The sequence below is a fragment of the Alligator sinensis genome, unplaced genomic scaffold (assembly GCF_000455745.1).
Source record: "Alligator sinensis unplaced genomic scaffold, ASM45574v1 scaffold1118_1, whole genome shotgun sequence".
Lineage (NCBI taxonomy): Eukaryota > Metazoa > Chordata > Crocodylia > Alligatoridae > Alligator > Alligator sinensis.
Genome location: NW_005842070.1, coordinates 880,850 through 899,696, shown reverse-complemented (window position 1 = coordinate 899,696; position 18,847 = coordinate 880,850). Strand labels below are relative to the sequence as shown.

At 38.4% G+C, this 18,847-nt stretch overlaps 1 protein-coding gene across 20 annotated transcripts in view; it reads left to right on the top strand.

Annotated features, from left to right (window-relative positions):
• ARPP21 (cAMP regulated phosphoprotein 21) overlaps positions 1–18,847 on the top strand; it is a 276,847-nt gene that overhangs the window by 113,120 nt on the left and 144,880 nt on the right. The window contains exon 2 of one of the 20 annotated variants that reach the window (XM_025204113.1): positions 18,659–18,677. The exons of the other annotated variants lie outside the window; for them this stretch is intronic. The gene's annotated coding sequence lies outside the window, so the exon portion shown is untranslated. The remainder of the gene's footprint in view (positions 1–18,658; positions 18,678–18,847) is intronic. 20 annotated transcript variants of the gene reach the window in all.

The following is an 18,847-nucleotide window of genomic DNA, read 5'->3' as shown; positions in this document are numbered from 1 at the left end:
AAAGAGGTAGTGGCTGACCCAAACTTGCTCAGTGGCAGAGCTGAGGAAAGGAGGCAAAATACCCAAGCTAAAGACTGCTGCCCTTTCCTTGGTACTTTTGCAATGGGATGTGTTCTTCCAAACAGACTAAGAAAGCATTTTCTACATGGGGCTGCATGTTTGAAGTAATGGTTATATGAACATTCTAACAGATAGATTTGCTGAAGGTTATTGGGGAAAGTTATGGAGAAACCTAGGCATTTTGCTTTTCTTTTTCTTCTTTTTTTTCTGGTCCTCTGGTATAGGAAATTCATATAGCAAACAAACACTGACAACTTGAAAAGCAGGAAGTTCCAGTAATGACTTAACTTGATTCAGATACTATACTTGCCTCAGAGTCCAAATGTCAGTAATATTTTCCTTTTCAAAGACTAAATTATTGTCGTTCACTCTTTATGAAATGAAGGATCCACGTAAACACCAAAGGGGCTAACTATAAGGGAGAAATATAAAATTGATGATACATAATGTGCTATCAAATATACAGAATAAAACTAAAAAGAGAAATAATACTTTTCTCAGCACTACCAATTTTCGGTGCTATTTGTCACAATAAAATAGGAAAAAATTTAAGACAGCTATGCAAGTTTTAAGTTGACATTTCAGCATATTGAAAATGCATTAATGGAACATGCCGATCTTCATTTATTAGCTGGTCTAGGAATGGAAGTGCTGGAGTCAGGAAAATCAAGAGCTACAGGAGTCATTGTAAACATCCTCTAGCAAGGACATTTCTGTATTGTGGCTTAGTGTATAACCTGGTTGTGAGGGGTGCAGGATTTTGGTAGAGGATATTGCTCTAGTACTTGTATACTAGCTGCTTTTACACTGTGCCATGAAAAGCCCAGCTGGAAACTGGGGACTAGCTGGGGAGGCCTGAGATGTTCCAGGATTATTGTGTTGCTAGAACTCCTGATGATTTGTTTTCTCTGAAGGCGGCCCTGTTGTTCTCTGTTAATCCTGATATTCTGGTGTTTTCTCTGGGCTTCACCAGTTTCAGAGACAGGAATCGGCTTAATAGGTGGTATTCATACGATTCCTCATAGCTTCTAGGGCTTCTGTTTTGAGCTTGGCTCTAAACCCATCCATAAAGAAGAAATAGTTGTTTTCCCCTCTTTGTAAGATTTTATTTAGTTTTGTTTAGTTTGTAAAGCAGAATGTGTGTTCTTTGTAGAAGCTTGGGGGCGGGGGGAGGAGTGTGTGCATGCGTGTGTGATACATACGTCTATATGCTGATATTCCAGGCTGTTCTTTTCTGGCTATGATTTGGCCAATAAAAGTCCGTATAAGAGAGGTTGTTTTAGCATTTTTTGTGGCTGCAGCATGCATCTTCTGGGCTAGGGACAGACATTACACAGAAACCCGTTTAAGTGATCAGAAACTGGTTTAAACCTGTAACAGAACAGATGTTCATTTCAAATAAACCAGTCTGAAAATGGCTGAAACTGGTTTGAGATAAACCTGGTTGAATGTAGTATCAGACTGAACTGATTTGGGTCAAACCGGTTTATGCAATGTCAGTCCCAGACCCCTTCCTGGTTTAAGTTAAACCAGACTCCCCCAGCATCCCAGATGATTTGGAACCCTGGGTGGGCCCCTCTGCTCCAGAGAGCCAGGCTGGCCCCTCCTCTCTGCTCTCTAGCTGGAGCTCTGGCAGAGATGGCAAGCACAGCAGGGTCTGCCTGCCACTCCCACCCCCCTGCCCTCCCTGCTCAAGCAGGGAACCCCCACCCCCCTTCCCTCTGCCAGTGTGCAGACTGTAGCCAGCATGTGGTATGCTAGCTAATGCTGAGAGGTGTCTGTTTTAAGGCAGACAGGACAGTGTCTGCTTAGGGCCTTTTGGAGCTAATCAGCAAGTAGCTGGTAATGTCCCTCCATTCCTCCCTTGGAAAAAACTGTTTAAGAAGAGCTTGAGCTAATGACAGAGGCTTTTGTTTTGTTTTGATGGGATGATAAATGCTATCAACTCCCTGTGTAACTCACCTGATGGCTCCCTGGCTGGTCAGGAGCAGCAAGGGGGAAACCCCTTCCTAATCAAAGCATCTTGCTGGGCCCTCGCATGAGATGCATGCTCAGCACTATAGAAGGGAAGGGAGGGCTGCTCTAGCGCCCCCCGGCTTCCAGCCTGAGTCACTGCAGGCATGTGCCTGCATTTCTTCAGTCCAGAAGGGATGCCTGTACGGTTGCAAACCGGTTCAGCCTAGGCAGGCTGGACTAACCTGCAAAGATTGAATCAATTCAGGCTCAGGCTTTTTGAATGTTTGTCCCTAGCCCTGGTATTTGATGAGCAGGTTTTCCTCAGTATGCTCCCCTGGGCATGTAGGAGCTGCTGCCCTGGCCATTCCCTTCAGTTACTGTATTGGGCAACCTCATTTTCCTTGATGCATTCTGCTTGGATCTGGAAACACTGGCCTTTATAAGAATAAGCAGTTTTAGGGGTGTTTTCCCCATGTTTCAAATGCAACTTGACCAATATTTTTCTACTTTGTCAATGCTTTTGTGTCTTGGACGGGTGGATTGTCCTGTCCTGTCCTATACAGACTTTCCAGAATCAAAATTTCCAGGAAAGAAAAAATCAGAAAGAGCCCATCTTTGTTACTGCAGCTAGGAAGGTTTGGTTTACTGTATCAAATCAGTTGCTTCAGATACATGTTGAAATCTCTGAGGACTAATAATCATTCAAGACTCAAAAAGAATGAGAAACTTTTAAAAGCATGACTGTTCCTGGAAAACATTTTTGTAAAGCTTCTGCCATGGGTCTTTACTGCAAATAACCCTTTCTCCCACTATTGGGCTTGACACAAGGTGGAGCTAATGTTTGCCTAATCAGGCTGGAATTTCCATGTTGGTAGAAGAAAAGTGATCAAGATGGGAAGGAGGAAAATACAGAGTGGTATATGCAGGTAAAGAGGAGCAGGAACCTCTCTCTCTCACGTTAATGCCAGAATTCCTTCCCACTTAGGGAGTGAAATAGCATTCTGATATGAATAGACCATTCACTGGTAAAAACATTCCTAACTATAAAGGAAGGAACTATGAGGAATCTTTGGGAAATGAGTTGGGAGAAGTCGGCTGTTAATTCATGAAAACATTCCATGTGATGGGGAAACTAATTCTTCAGGTCAGTGAGTTGAGTAAGAGAGCTTCATCTGGGGGAATTATCATTAAAAGCCAAAACTCATAGTAATATTTAGCCATGTTTATTATGGTAGTTGCCTGGGTCAAATAAAAACGAGGCCCCATTGTGCTAGGTCGGGGGTTTTCAACCTTTTTAAAAGAGTGTACCCCTTCTGGGTACACTTCTGGCAGATTGGGGGGTGGCAGCTGGATGCAGAGCTGGGGGAGGCTTGCACAGGGTAGTGAATGGTGGCGGCCACCACCATGTGCAAGCTTCCCTCCTCCCCATATCCGGCTGGCTGGGTGGCGTCTGTATGGCCCACAGAGGGGAGCCACTGCCCTTGCCTCCCCGCCCCCGTCCTGCTCCTGGGAGGCAGTAGCGTGGGGTGGTGGGTGGCGGTGCTCCTTCCCCGCCCACCCACATGTACTCCCTAGCCCCTTTCCAAGTACCCCTGGGGGTACACGTACCCCTGGTTGACAACCCCTGTGCTAGGCACTGCACAAACGCAGTGGTCCATTTCCCAAAGAAATTTGAATCTGTATATTAATCAACAATTTCCCTGACATTGCAGTGACAGGGCATTAGCACTGCCTTCCTCTTCTGTGCATTTACCTATGGCAAGGTAAAAGGTGCTTTTGGAGTTCCTCATGTTTGTGGCAACTTCCAGTTGTGAGAGTTTAAAGGGGTTATCTGGGACATTCTGGGCGTATGTACAGGAGATGTTTATTGTGGAGTTGCCTAATTGGCTCTGCAGTAAATGTCTCTGCATCTACATGTGCCCTCTATCAGGCCACAGGAAATTAATAAACTCCACTGCAGTTTGGTACTTGTAAATACTGCTGTCCACTTTTTTCATGCACAGCAGTGCATGTGTAGATGCTGACCTGGTTAGCTGGGACATGAGGGTGCTTCAGTGCAGGGGCTGCCTGTCAGCTAGCCTTGCACTGAAGTACCCTTGTGTCCCAGCCAGCTCCTCTGCAGCACGTTGAGTTGGGTCAGAGCAGCTCTGAGTTGACAGACTAACCTCCTGGGTCCCCTGCCAGCCAGGACTGCTCTGATCTGGCTCAACATGCTGCGGTCCTGGGCACGTGTAAATGCGGCATCCAGGAGCAATAAACAGCATGTATACCCTGAAGTTTTTTGCTGCTTATTAATATGCATATGTAGATGCACCCTCCTTCTGTTAAAGATTGCCTGTGAATGACTGAGACTAGATTTAACAACCCACAAGGCCCATTCCAGGCTAGTTTTCTTGTATTCCTAAATAGACAAGCTGGAAACAGGATGGGGAAAGCAGAGTGACTATAATAATAGAAAATGCCATATTAGGTTGACCATTTTGCTTATGAATGGTTGAGTTCACAGATCTGCCTTTCTCTTAGGAGGGGAAATTTGCTTCCCTTTTTGTTATTTTGAAATGGCTTGTCCCAAATTCATTTCCCATCCTGACTTAACACTTTCTGCCTCTTCATCTGATTTATGACAAGCTTTTTATAGGGAGAGCCTACTTATACTCTAATAAGCCTCTACAGCTTTGTCCCTGAAGGTAGTTTTTCTGGTGGCCATCACCAGAAGTGGCCCCTTTTGCCAGGAACCTTATGTAGTTTGGCATGTTGTTTTTCATACATATCCACATTTTTTTTCTCCCCAGTATTATTTCAGAGTTCCATGTAAGAAAATAGGGAGTCCTTCCATTTGTGCGCAGTAAGGTTCTAAGTACTTGGAAAAAATGGGGTCCCAGATACAGTACATGTAGGTCTTTAACAAAATTGGATTCCATCTTTTTATTTGCAAAGCATTGATATAAGGACTCAGAAAACTTCAAGGATAATGATAGCTAAGTGGAATTGGATGTGCATTCAGGAAGCTTACTGAGGAGCAGATGTTCCACTTCTGGGGACAAACAAAGCTTATTCTACTTGGTCCAAAGCTGTCTCTTGTGCTGAAAAGAGTCAGGACTCTGTAGATAGATTTTCCTGTTTGTCTCTGCTTATTTTCATCAAATAGTATCATCTGAATATTGGATAATAATGTCACTAAGAATGTAGAAAGAGGTGTCACTGAGAACACGGAAAGATGTGAGTCCTCATGAATAATGAAGGCTAGATGGTGAGTGTTTGTTGCTTGTTCACCCCTTCCCTTTTTTTTTGTTAATGACATATCTGTGAATTAATTTGTCTGTTCTTGTTTTTCATGCGGGTTTCTAAATAGAAACTGTGGTCTGTTGGTGAAGACCAGAAAAAGGAAAGACTTTTTTTTTTAATTTGTTTTACCATCTCTTGTGCTTGCTTTGTTCTGACCTTATAAACACAGCAGACATAATTTATTCCTACTGAGTAGCCCCATATTGTAGGTGAAAGAATTTTTCCTATCTTGTGGAAAATCACATTTGGAGCCACCGAAGGATTGAGGTTGACTGGCTGCATCTAAAATGAGAGCATAAAAGAGGGGAGACACTATGGTTTTTGCTCATTGCAGACTTGACAATAGAAAACTGTCCTATATTTAAGAGAGAGAATTTGTCTTCGGGCTATTTTAAAGATATCTTAGCATTACTAGTTGACAAATTTTTCAGAGGCTTTTCTTTCTTTTGCACTTGAATAACTGACTGAAAAATGACTTATTTTTAAAGACTTGAGTTCATGGGTTTAGGTCATTAGAGCACTGTCAAATAAAAGCAATTGTTTCTATTCCTTGTTTACGTATTTTATTTCCTTGTCTTTCTTTCCCTTCGATGTTTGGAACAAACAAGGATATCAAGTGCAAAAACATTCATTAATACAACATTATGTTTGAGAATGAAATTGTCAGGAAATTCACTTATGGTTCCCACTACAATCATAACTAAGCCAGGTTGCACATATATATTAAGACATCAAAGTTAACACAATATACAGCACTACAGAATACTCTGTATACCATGTTACGGAGGCTTTGGGAACCATAATTTGGAATTTCTTGACCTCTGTGTGCTCAAAATCTCAGCTGAAGTGTGGTATTAATGTTTTTTTGAGGGGAGGGGTTCACATTTAATCTTCTTTGCCAATTGATGATAAAAATGGGTTCATGAGTGCCATCTTTGAATTTCTGTGTAATGAACTGCAGAGAAATCAGTCCTTTTTATTCAGTTTTTCCAGAAATTGGTGCATGAAATAAATATCAGGATGCAATGAAAGGTAACATACAAAACAGTAACTGTCCAGTATGGCCACATTAAGCAATAAGTTTCAAAGGTTCCTGTCTTTCCATATGTTTATTTCATAAATAAAACGTTACAATGACACTTTTATTCAACTAATGTACATTTTCTTATTGATATCTGGACAGCTTTCTTTAAAAGAAGGTATCTTATTATGGACCAATCCTGAAAAGTTTTGAGGATCCTCAACTTCCAATTAAGTAGATAGCACCATGTTGACTATTTGCTGTAACAGTACTTCAAGGGCTCTCCTACCATCATTCTCTGCTCAGGACTCCCATTCAAATCAATTGGAATGTTATACACCACAGCAGGATAATTTGTAATCAGCAGTTTGAGGCTGCCCTTGCAATAGTTCTGTTAATTTTTCTGTGATTATAGATGAATTGCAGATTTTTTTTTATGAGGGTGGTTTGGAAACTAACTGCAAAATGGCTGCCCACACTATACGTCTGGAACAAAGTAGGAAACTACATGCAGCAGGGACCACCAATGGTGGCATTGTTGAACACTCTCTCATCTTTTTTGACTATGTAGACAAGTGGTGTTACCCAGTGATTGACCACTGGATGAAAAATGATTTTATTTTGAAATGACTTAGTTTCTGAAACACACTGGTATCATGATGATTGAAAATAATTAAAGGATAGGATTTTTAAAGAAGCAGAAGGTGGCCAACTCCCACTGAAAAAATCAGTGGTTGTTACATATCAACATCCTCTACACACCTTTGGAAATCTCAGCTCGTTTGAGACCTTAAACTAACACATCTATTTACAGATTGAGGGACCACACTTTCCATAGGAACTCAGCTTGGCCCCTGCAAATATTGTGTATCAAGTTCTAAGCCAATGTCAGATGATGTAATTTAGACTGGTTATTTCTTTTGGCTGCAATTAGGATCCACCATGCTAGATGAACATATAATGAAAATATCTCTTGCATCTCAGAAGATGCAGTCTACCTTTGAGTTCAGGGGGTCTAAATGGTGTTTAATGTTGTACAGTGTAATCACAGTTACAGTGGCCAAGATTTCAAGTCTCTTTGCTTACAGATCAACCAGTAGTTGATTGCCAATGAAGATGACAATACTAACCATCAGTTAATGGAAAAGAGGTCCTAGCTTACCTACATTTCCAAAACTTGGATAGATAATTCAACTAGACTTGGCACTTTTTGAATAGGTATGCAAGGCAGCGTAACTGAAAATAGATCTGAAGTGGGTGAGGTCTCTGTATCTGTACACTGATGTAAGAGGTGTCTCATATCAGGTAAAAAATGCTTTGAAGGCTTCCATCTCAAATTAGACTCCTCCGGGACTTGGTGTGGGCTCAAACATGAAGGACCAGAGCCTCCTTATAAAGTGATTGAGATAGAAGAAATAAAGACTTTTTTTCTTGATGTACAGGCTGTTGTGCACCCTCTCAAACTACAAAGTCCAGTAATATGAGTTGCTATTAGGTCTGGTACTGGAACTACATAGATTGAATTATTTGCCTTTGGGAAATTTCAGCACACTTTTAGAGGACAGTGTTGACATTCTGGTCCAGGGCCTCTGGGCCTCATGGCAGCTCTGGGTCTACATAAAATGTTGTCTAATTCTGTTCACTCTTGCAGACATTCTCTTGATATGCTGTCTGCTGCAGAAACAAAGATTTTAAATTTCTTTATTGCATTCTAAAGAAGGCAGTTTTGAAACTGCTGGCTATTTATATATATATTTAATAGTTTTAAATAGTGTAAATCTTTTAAATAGCCTGTGAGAGATGATAAAATGCATTGCGGACAGTAAGGATGATCAACATAAAGATTAGTAAGTTTAAGGAGAATAGAGAGGACATTATTTGACATCGTAACTTTTATACAGGAGTGTGTTGGGGAACAAGCAAGCTTTCCAAACATTAAATAAACAAACAAACAAACAAACAAACAAATCAAGTATATGGCTGTTGGGAGCCGTCATCTTACAGAGTTTGTGATGCTTCTATGTTATAATTCTTTACTCTCTGCTTATTGCTTCTATCTGTGGCACTGACAAAGAGAAGTCTTTTTCAGTAAAGAAAGATAAAGAACACCCCCACTTTCATTCTAGCTTCACAATTCCTTTCAATCATGCAGAGGCATTTCAGAGTCATGTATTATTATAAGTCCAATGAATCTCCAGCTGAGTTGCTAGTATATGATTATTTACACTTGCTCCTGCTGGTATCTGCTAGAATTAGAAAGGCTGTAAGCTCACTAGTAGGCAGCACCTCTAATTACTAAGTCCAGGGGTATTATAAGCATATTCTGAAAAGTGGATTTCTTTCTTTTCTCCTTTCTTTTTTTAAATAGTGGTACACTGAATTTCTTAATTGTATTCTATGCTTTGCCTTTCAAAAGAAAGGAATCAAAGGAAATCTCACAGCATTTAAAATACTATACTTCAAATACTTAATCAGTGCATTATTTGTAGGTATCATGCAATGCATATCCCGCTTGAAATTCTTCAAATAATATATATGGTACTCTGATTTTTTTTTTTTAAGTAACTTCCACATCAGAGAAATTGAATTTTGCTACAGGCTGCATCACAAATACAACAGAACATACTGTAAACCAATTTCACATATTTTATTGAGCTTTGCAGAAAGTTCTCAGGCAGATATATATATTTCAGAAACAAAGAGGGCATAAATTCTTCCCATTGCACTTGATGAGTTGTAATAAAACATGCTTAAGATAAGGTCCTTTTTATTAGGAAGTCTGTTTTGCAGGCAAGATCACAGTTCTTCAGTATTTGGCTTACACTGATAGAGAAGTTATTGACTTGCCCTTTCTTATAGTTGGATCATGTTTCATCTGCCTTTAGAAATCTTGAAGGTATCAAAAATAAAGCCTGTGGCTCAAAGGCATAGCGTTACATATTAGGAAATAATGACTGAACAGATTTTTGTATTGTATACAAAGTCATGATTTTAATTCTTTCCAGGGAAGGTCAGGCTGTCTTCAAAATATGATTAAATAGCTGAAATTAACTCTTCCATTTGCAAATGAAGCTTTTAACATTTTTAGACAAATGGACCTGAAATTCATTTTGATGATTGTGTTGAATACTTTAACAAATGGTCTTTTGCGGGGGGGGGCATGCACATTGTTTACTTTATGGAACATTAAATTGAATTGTACTTTTCCCTGGAAAACATTTAAATTGGATCTATTTAATATGAATAGACATTTCCCTTTTTTGCTGGCATGTGAAAATATTAATTTTGATAATCCATGTTTGTTACCAATATGCAGTTGACTCATTTGTGTGCCATTTCAAAGTCCACTGAAATCACTGGAAGGGCTTTTGTATCCAACTTCCTTAGAAGCCAGTGAATCTCCTGACTACTTATCACTTTGTTATAATAGATCCAAGAAGAGTGGGATGTCTGTGGGGGAAACTCAGCTAATACAAACTGGCACCTCTTTTGACTTCAGTGCAGATGTGCCAGTGTTTGCCAATTTAAAATTGAACACAATGAGGTTTTTTTTCTCTTTTACAAAATAATATTTGCCCGTTAGTATAATTCTTTATCAGTAAACGATACATTGACGTACATCAGTAAATGAGTACAGGTTTCCCTTGCTTTATGCTGTACATGCGTTCCTGGAAAATAGCACGTAACTCGAATTCACATCAAGGGAACGCACTTTACAATGTAACAAATAGAGATATGTTCCAAGACCTCAACTGTACTGACCCCCAGACCCATTTCTACTACTTTTACAAGGCAGTCTTGGTACTCACCAACAGCAGACAGTACACATGAGCACAGGGTAATATCATAATGGGGATGGCAACTAAAGAAATGTGTTGCGGACAAGAAGTGATGAGCACAGATCTAGACAAGAGACTATATTTTGGTGTGCGTAACTCCCACAATGCACCACACAAAGTAGCTGACTGTGGGCTTCCACCACACTGACTGCATAAGAGAAAATTTACCTCGCATATAATGAATTTTTGGTATAAAAAGGGTCATCACATAATAGTGAATTCGCACATACGAAACCCATATAAAGTGAGGGAAACCTGTATATTTTTCAACTTATAACTACTTTGGGGCTTTTCATAACTGGACATATACATCCACACAGGATTTGTCTTAGTGAGGACTACAAGACTGGGCTCACACACGGCAGTAACAGTTTTGATTACCAGGACATGATTTGCATATTTGCATCATCCATCTAAAGTCTCAGATCTTAGGCTTAAACATTTTCAGACACTGGTTTTCTCCATGGAACATTTAGTTGAAGGCTTCTGATACAAGGCACAGATTATTTTAGATCTTGATCTGAAATATCCTCAGGATTCGGGCCTAATTTTTGTATTATACTTTTACTCCAAAGGGATTGTAATGCATGGCTATTTTTGTATGAGTATGCTTTGCTGTAACTGTCATATTGAATAAAGCCTGACCACCTAAACTTTTCTTTTTCTTAAGCGGTGCTAAAATATATTCTGTTCTAGGATTTTTGCAGAGCTGCACTTTATAATCAAGTTGATATTTATTCTGGGATACTTAGCACAGCAATAAAAAATATGTGATGATATGGCCATTCTAGAATGGAAACAGAATATATTAGGAATTATCCAACTTCTGTCCCACACTTCCATTCTGTAATTTAAATCTTAGTATTTTTAGATTGTTGATGCAGTTAGTGTGTTCCAATGCCAAGCAAGACAGATTGCCTCACAGCAGGTAAACACAATTTTGGATATTATAAAGGCTTTTTTAAAACAATGATTTTTAAAATCACATTTGAAACTTTGGGAGCTTCAATCTATATATATTTAAAGACTATAAAAAATCTTTTCTCTCTCTTTAAATGCATCCTTTTGGGTATTTGTTTTCTAAACTTTAAATGGCATAGAAGTAATACTTTAAGAGACACTAGCTTGAATGCTTGATTTCTTCTGCAGATTCACCTTTGTCTTTTATTTGTTCAACTGGCAAAAATCTGTATGGTTGGGTATCTGAACAGACACCAGCTATATTTCCATGCTGCTGCCACCTCCCCCCAAAAATGTAGTTCCTCCCTTCCTTCTACATCTCTCAGTATTTCTTTCCTATCTGTGATGAGAAAGTGAATAGAAAATACATTGCTTCCTCTTTTTATTATTGTTTTATTATTTTGTATTATTTTATTTGGGTGCTTTGATTACCCCTTGAAAATGCTAAACATGATGAAGAGATCACCAGATATCTGATGATTGCTCCTCACAAGGCTCAACTGCAAATCTATCATTGTGAATAAGCACTGCCAGATTTGGAAGCAAGTCTTATCATATCATCTTTCTTTCTATTATAATTGCTTTGAAGAGGGTCCCTTTTTCCTTTTAGGGTGCTAGAATGAAATGCTTCCTTCTGTTTATGCTGTATAATTTACAGATGATTTTATTAGGACTTATTGTATTTGCAAACTTGCTATAATATTCTTGAAAGGAAACATGGTGTACAGCAGTACATCTCCTATATTGTGTATTAGTAAGGGCTTGATTAAGTATTCTTAGAATGAAAATATTCGGACACTTTTCTGGAGAGTGGGTATTTACATGGGCATAATATAAATATTTTTATCATTTATTGTAGAATATTTGAGTGAGCCTCTTCCTAGAAGAAAATATAAGCTGAGGGTGTTTAGCACTTTACACTCTAAGCATTTAGGGTGCTGACAGACATGGGTGGGGGGAGGCGGGGAGTGCTTTACTGGAAGCAGCAGCATATTGTTTTGACATGGCCCTGCAGTGTCAGTATAGATGAGGCACTTCAGTAGCGCTTTTTGGCGCTTTTAGCTAATAGCTGATTCAGTCATCTATTAGATGAAAGCACCAATAAGGCCCCACTAAAACACCCACTCTCTACAGATGTTGGGAAAGCCAGGTGTAACTAACGTGCTGCCTCTTTTGGGCGTGCACTGGGCTTGGTGCAGGAGTGCTCAGAGTTTCATGTAAAGCGCTGGGTTTTTATCTGTTTTTTTTCCCTCTTGCATTTTCTCCACTTTATGTAGACAGAATCCAGGCTCAAGGTTTTGGAGTTTTTTTTACAAACTATGCTATTTATTTCTTAGTTTCATTAATTGACATCAGAGGTGAATAATATAAGGGAGTTTCTGTATATTTTAAAAATTTCTATTTTTTTAATAAGATCCCTAATATATTACTCATCTTGAGAGCACTTTTTGCTTTTATTTTATTCTTTAATGTTTTTTATTCTTCTATTTTCCTTTTTACAATTTGTTAATCTTTAAACAGTGAGGAAAAACTGTAGATGATTTTTAAAAATAACAATTTTGTAATGATTCTTAAACTTGCAAAAATCTCAAAGGTGATAAATCTTAGACTTGTGAAAATCTCTAGAAATAGATATTTAGCATGCACTTTTGTATTTGATGCCCAAGTTCAATGCTTCCCTAAAATCTCATGAACTTTTCTTGCAAGGTGTTAGATAAAACAATGGGGATATAGGTGAAGTCAGTGTTCTTGTGAGATTTTTGTCAATTTAGGTTGAAACTTATCCTAAATACTCTTGTGAGTCTGTTGAAATAGAAAAATGCTTTTCGGTTCCAAGAAGGAGCCTTCTTTCTGCGCCCTCCAGTTTTGGTAGCAATACAGAGTGAGTTTATTAGAACTATTAAAGACCTCCTATTTTCAACTTCATTTGGTAATGAAAACAATCTGAGTGGAAGTGTGGGATTGTTTCCCTGCAAATAGAGAAGAGGCAATATATACTTTGGAGGTCTTGAAATCACTGGGCATCTTTCTGTTGATGTCAGTGGGCTTTGCATTGGTCCCTTAGTCTACTTTTGCACACAATATTCATATATATTTGAAATAATATTGTCATTCTGGCCTCTTTGCTGGTGTTACTTAATCAGGGAAAAAGGGACATTGCTTGTCAAGAAAGTAGCAAATAGTAACAGCCATACTATAAACACAGCTATACTACATTAAATATGTAGTATTTATTGCAATCCTCAGAAGACTATGGTACCTTTTTATCAACTGTACTATTTTTATCAATATTAATAACAATTCATGGAAATGTAGTTCTAGAGTTGACAGCTGAAGAGACTTAAGGCTGTATGGCACATCAGAGGCTTGTGTTTCTGGCCTTTGATTTGAATAGATGGTAAAATGATTCCCGATTAACTTGCACATTAGAGCCTCTCTATATAGTTATTCTTAGGTGTGTTTGTCAAGGACCTGTGCTCCCATCTTACTTGCAGTTTAATTAGGCGAGTCTATAATGGTGGGTCTCGAGTGCTGCATAAGCAACGTTTGGAAACATTTATCAGATTGCTTCCTGTTTCTTTAGTGCTCTAACATTTCAGGATTTAGGCAAATTAGAAGGGACAAACTAAGTATAAACCTCATAAAAAATGTACATTGGAATATATCATCAACGCTTTGCCTTCTTAGGGCTTAAAACTGTTCACATCATATAGACATTGATTGGAACATATGCTCACAAGTGAGTTCTTTACTAAAACAACTTTGATGCTAATTGTAACTTTAATACAGAAAAATATAATCTTCCAGTTTTTGTGTGGTACATCTGTGAGGGAAGCAGATTATAGTTAAATGGGGAAAAAAGGTTCTCTTTCTATTATATCACTGATGCTTTGTAAAACCTAATATAGCTCTATAGTAATTTTTCAGAAAAGAGGATAATTTTTCTTTAGCTACAGGTTGATTTTTCTTTTTGTGAGAGAATATTAGGACTACCAGGTGCAACTACAATATTTAATTTTGATGGCTAATTTGGCTGGGGTTTTTTGGGCGGCCGGGGGTGGGGAACGGAGGGAGAGGTAGGTGTAGAGGAAGTGGGAAAACTCTTAAATCGCATGCTTTTCAATCCTGGATATCATGGGTCTTCTGCGGTCAGTTTTTGTTCATAAAGGCAATTCTAGTACTTAGTCTTTAGTCTGTTCCAATAGCCTGCCATTCTGCTTGCAATTGTTTTCTTTTATCAATTCCCAGTTAAACTCCAGCTGGTAAAAATATACCAAATGTGATGAAGCATGGCAAAATGAGTAGAGGAGCTTCTATAAATTGGGGGTAAAGAGAACATTAGGAGTATAATATAAGAGACAAAGTAATACCTGTTTTGTTTCCATAGGCCTTTCGTTGAGGAAACGCATCAGTCCAGCGATGATATGTGAATGTGAACCAAAGGAGTCCTACAAAGTCTTGTTTCATTAAGATCTTCGTTGTAATGAGGGGACTTGCTGTAGGAGAAACTGTCCAGAACTTTTTTTTTTCTTTTTTGCTAAGGGAACACCTTTAGTATTCTTGTGCAAAATTGTTTTAAGATACTTCTTCTCAAAGGTGACTTGGCTAGAGACAGTAGCTTTGCTCTTGGTAGTAGCTACCAGTTTATAACTCCATGCCCATTTAGACCAGAATTGTTAAGATTTACACGTTTCAGTACTGATTCATAGTGTTGTTGAAGACATTCTAATCTTTTAAATTAGGAAAACAATAAATATTTCAAATACCTTTGTCTTAACAAAATGTATAATGTTATACTTGGTTTAGAAGAAGTGCATATTACAGTGTATTTAATTGAAGGATGGTATATTTCAGTATGTAGCATACAACTCATATTTTCTTTCCTAGAATGTTGTGGGTCTCTATAGCCAGAGCACTTCAGAGTTAGCTTCCAAAACTAAGTATTAGGGCTTAATGTGCTGAGTATTTTGATAGGGTGCTTTCAAGGAAAACCTGTCATGCTTCATGAAGTATTGTTGATGGTTTTGGGCCTTCAGGCTAAGGTGAGCATAGTACCAGCATAAGGGTCTCTGGGTGCAAAGTTGATTTGATTGATGAGAAATAAAGTCATTCTCTAAAGTGTTTTGAAATTAAAGTTTCCATAGTAATTTTTGCAAGATAAAACGGATTAACTCTAGTGTCATTGCGGAATTCTAATTTGTCTGATTGCATTCTGCTCACAGAACCATCCCATTTACAGCTGGAATTCTTTAGTTTCTGTCTTAAACAGCAGGTAGCAGGATACATTTTTCTGTGCATCCTTTTCCACTCTTGGAATATGTAAGATAAAGTCCTTCTTGACCTGCTGTGTACTACCAAAGCAAAACTGCACATACTCCTCCAGAAGTGAATTCATTTAACTGATGGATTAAATGATCTATGTCTGCACAAAACTTTTTATCTAATTCTTTTGGATGAAAAATATATTACAAATGTAAGGTCTTGTTGGAGCATAGACCTTCAGATAATCAGGAAAGGAGATCCTCTCTTAATAGAAGATCCCTAAAGAGTTTGGCTTGTTTAGTCAAACAATGCAAAGGCTGCAGGGAGGGAATATGATTGTTGCCTATAAATACATGGTAGTTGTTGGGGGTAAATACACAAAGAATGGAAAAAACATTGGCACAAGAACAGACGTCTAATTTGGTTAGGCATAAATATAGGCTGAACATCGGAAGGTGCTTTGTAGTCAAGGAATAAGGTTCCAGAGCAGTCTTCTAATAGGTGGAGTAGGTAAAAGAAACTTAAGTAGTTTTAAGATAGAACTTGATGTGTTTGAAAGGGATTATGTCATTTGGTTTTCTGTGATGCCAGGGGCCTGGACTTGATGACTTGGAAGGTTCCTTAAAGTTCAGTGTTCCTCTGAATTTTGCATTTGCTTGTATTTTCCAAGGAGTTAATTTACCTGCATCCAAAATAGTGTTTTTTGTGTGCCAGATAAGAAGAATTTGAAAATGTGTATCGGTTGTGATCATCCTTCTTCAAAGCTTGAAGTCATTGTCTCCGTGTCAGTTTATTCCTGTTTTGTATCTGGCCCTTTATGTAGAGGGTGACCATAAGTCCTAGTTTGACTGAGATGGTCTTGGAGTTCATAGACTGGTCCTGGCTGGTTGGTGAAAATTAAAAGTTCTGGAATCACAGGGGCATGAGGTGCAGCCCAGTGGGGAGGCAGAGTGGTGTGGGGTACCACCCACCTGCCTGCTGGCCTCTGCCTGCAGCAGCACTGCTGAGTTGGAGGGAGGACTGGGGGGTAGCGGGGGAGGTACTGTCCCAGATACCTTGATCTCAGGAAACATAAATCTGACAGGTTAAGTAACGAGGATAAGATGGGAATTTTTTGTGCATATTTATAATGGATTTGACTGTGTTTGAAGAATGGGCCGAAACAAGTAGAAGGTTACATGGTCAATCTTCATAAATTTGGTTAAATCATTAAAAAGTTAGACATTTTATGACATTGATTTGTATTAACAATATCTAGTTAGCAGATCTCTGTACTTTTACAGTATCCTGGCAGAGTCTGCAGTACTCGGAATTACAGATGGATGAACAGGTTTTTAACGTTTTCACTGTTATTAAAATAAACAGGCTGTCTCTATGATATATCAACATTTATTTTCACAGATTAAACTTCCAAATCTTCAGGGGTAGAGTATAATGTTATTACTTTCTTTTGTTTTCATCTTTCTTACTTAAAAGCAACCAGTAATTTTGTATGATCAGAAATACGATCTAGAGCCTTCAAAATCCAACACAGCTGGCTGCAATTGGACAACTTGCTGGTGTTTGGTAGGCTACATGAAGCAAAGTCTTGGCCTTATCATCGTTCCTAATAGATAGCTGTTCACCTTGCTAAAACTCCATCAAAAATACTTGATGGTAATTGGCTAACTGACAGTCTTAGCTGAGAAGCAAATGATAAATGAACCTAGATACTCACCTATTCAACTAACCTCTTGTCCATAAAGGTGAACCTTCTTATCCATGGCTGGGGCATGCTGGTAAGAAAGCATGGATAAACTTGCTTTGCTACTGCTGTTGCTGCACATATTTTGTACAGGGGATAGGAACCAGGGAGAACACTAAGCTTTCTTTAAAAGTGTTTCTTTAATTGTTGTGTTTTAAAAATTTACCTTCAGCCTTTTAACAATTATTGATCAAGTAGTAGGGTTCTCTGTGTTCTCTTTTGCACTGGCATTGGGATTTTTAAAAAAAACAACCCTGATTCATTATTTATATCTTGATATGGGAAGACCCAGAATCTGCCCTTGTTTCATCTGTCAAGTATCTTATGTGTTCCTGGAGTACAGGATATGAAATAAAGCAAGAGTACTATATTGCCTGCTAAAATCAGTAAAAACACAGATATAAGTCTTATTGCCAAAATCACAATTTTTATTTTTATATATAAAATTAATGCAACATTTAAGATTTATGAGATCTCTCTCTCTCTCTCTCTCATAAATCTTAAATGTTGCATTCATTTTATTTGCATCTATTCTTTGAGTCTTTAGTACATGTTTTCAAGCCTTTCATTGCGTTGAGAGGGGAAAGAAACTTCCTTGATATTTTATAGGGAAAACTGAGTTTTTCACTTTATCGCTTGACTCCAGAAGCTGGAGCTTCAAGAAAAGCATGACGCTTTGGTGCTTTAAATAATGAGAATTGACTGCACTGAGAGCCACAAGACCAGAGAGTACAAGACTGTTGTCTAATCTCTATCCTGTAATTTCCAAGAGTCCAGACAGGGCACTGGCTACCTAGTTAATGTGCATAACGTGTTAAAAAAAAAAAAAAAAGTGTGTGCGCACATATATAAAAGATTGGGAAAGATGATGGGTATAGCTGTATGGTGAGAGAGACAATCCCCTATATAAGCTTATTTTCAAATATATGCCATTAGGTAAAACTTATGCAAAGGCTTATGTGTGGCGGCCTACTTTTGAGCAGTAGGGCTTGATAAGTGAATATCACCGAGGTGTAGGAAGGAATGTAACATCCAGCCACATTGTCTGTTTCCCAGTTTTGTTAATCCTTTCACCCTCCTCCCCCTCATACACAGTTGATCTACCTTTATACTTGGCAGATGCGTTTTGAGAATGTATTCCTGATTTAGGGCCTGCTTCTGTATGGTGCTGACATCTTACATACACCTCCTAATTGCTAACCATAAAGTGCTTGTTGCCTCATGGGAGGTGATATGCGGTCTGCTTCTGTGATGTATTGTTAATGGTGGCCCTTTGGAGCTTAAAGATCACAGAATCCAGCTCAGAGTTTCTTCCCCCAAGATTTTGACACATACTGAGCCTTTAGATATTACTTATCCCTCTTGTATCAGCACAGAAATTGCTATCTTTTCTTTTTGTGGACTTTGTATCAGGGGTCTGTTTCTATTTCTGGTTTCATTGATTACTGTGCAAATGTATTCATTGATATTTTGAGGCTTTCACTTAGTATTTTGTTGCATTTTACATTTTATAATCATTTCCTTTTCTAGGCACAGATTCTTTAAAAAGGTTTGCACTTAAATTACCTGCATGTTTTTTTACAGCTTTCTTAGAGTCTGTGTGGTATGTGGCATTTATGCAAAGTGCTCTCAATACTCATGCTGTCCTGTTTCCTTTCAGCTCAAGTAGCATCCTCAGCAATGTTTTTGGATTTGGCACAAAAATAAGAGCTAACAGAT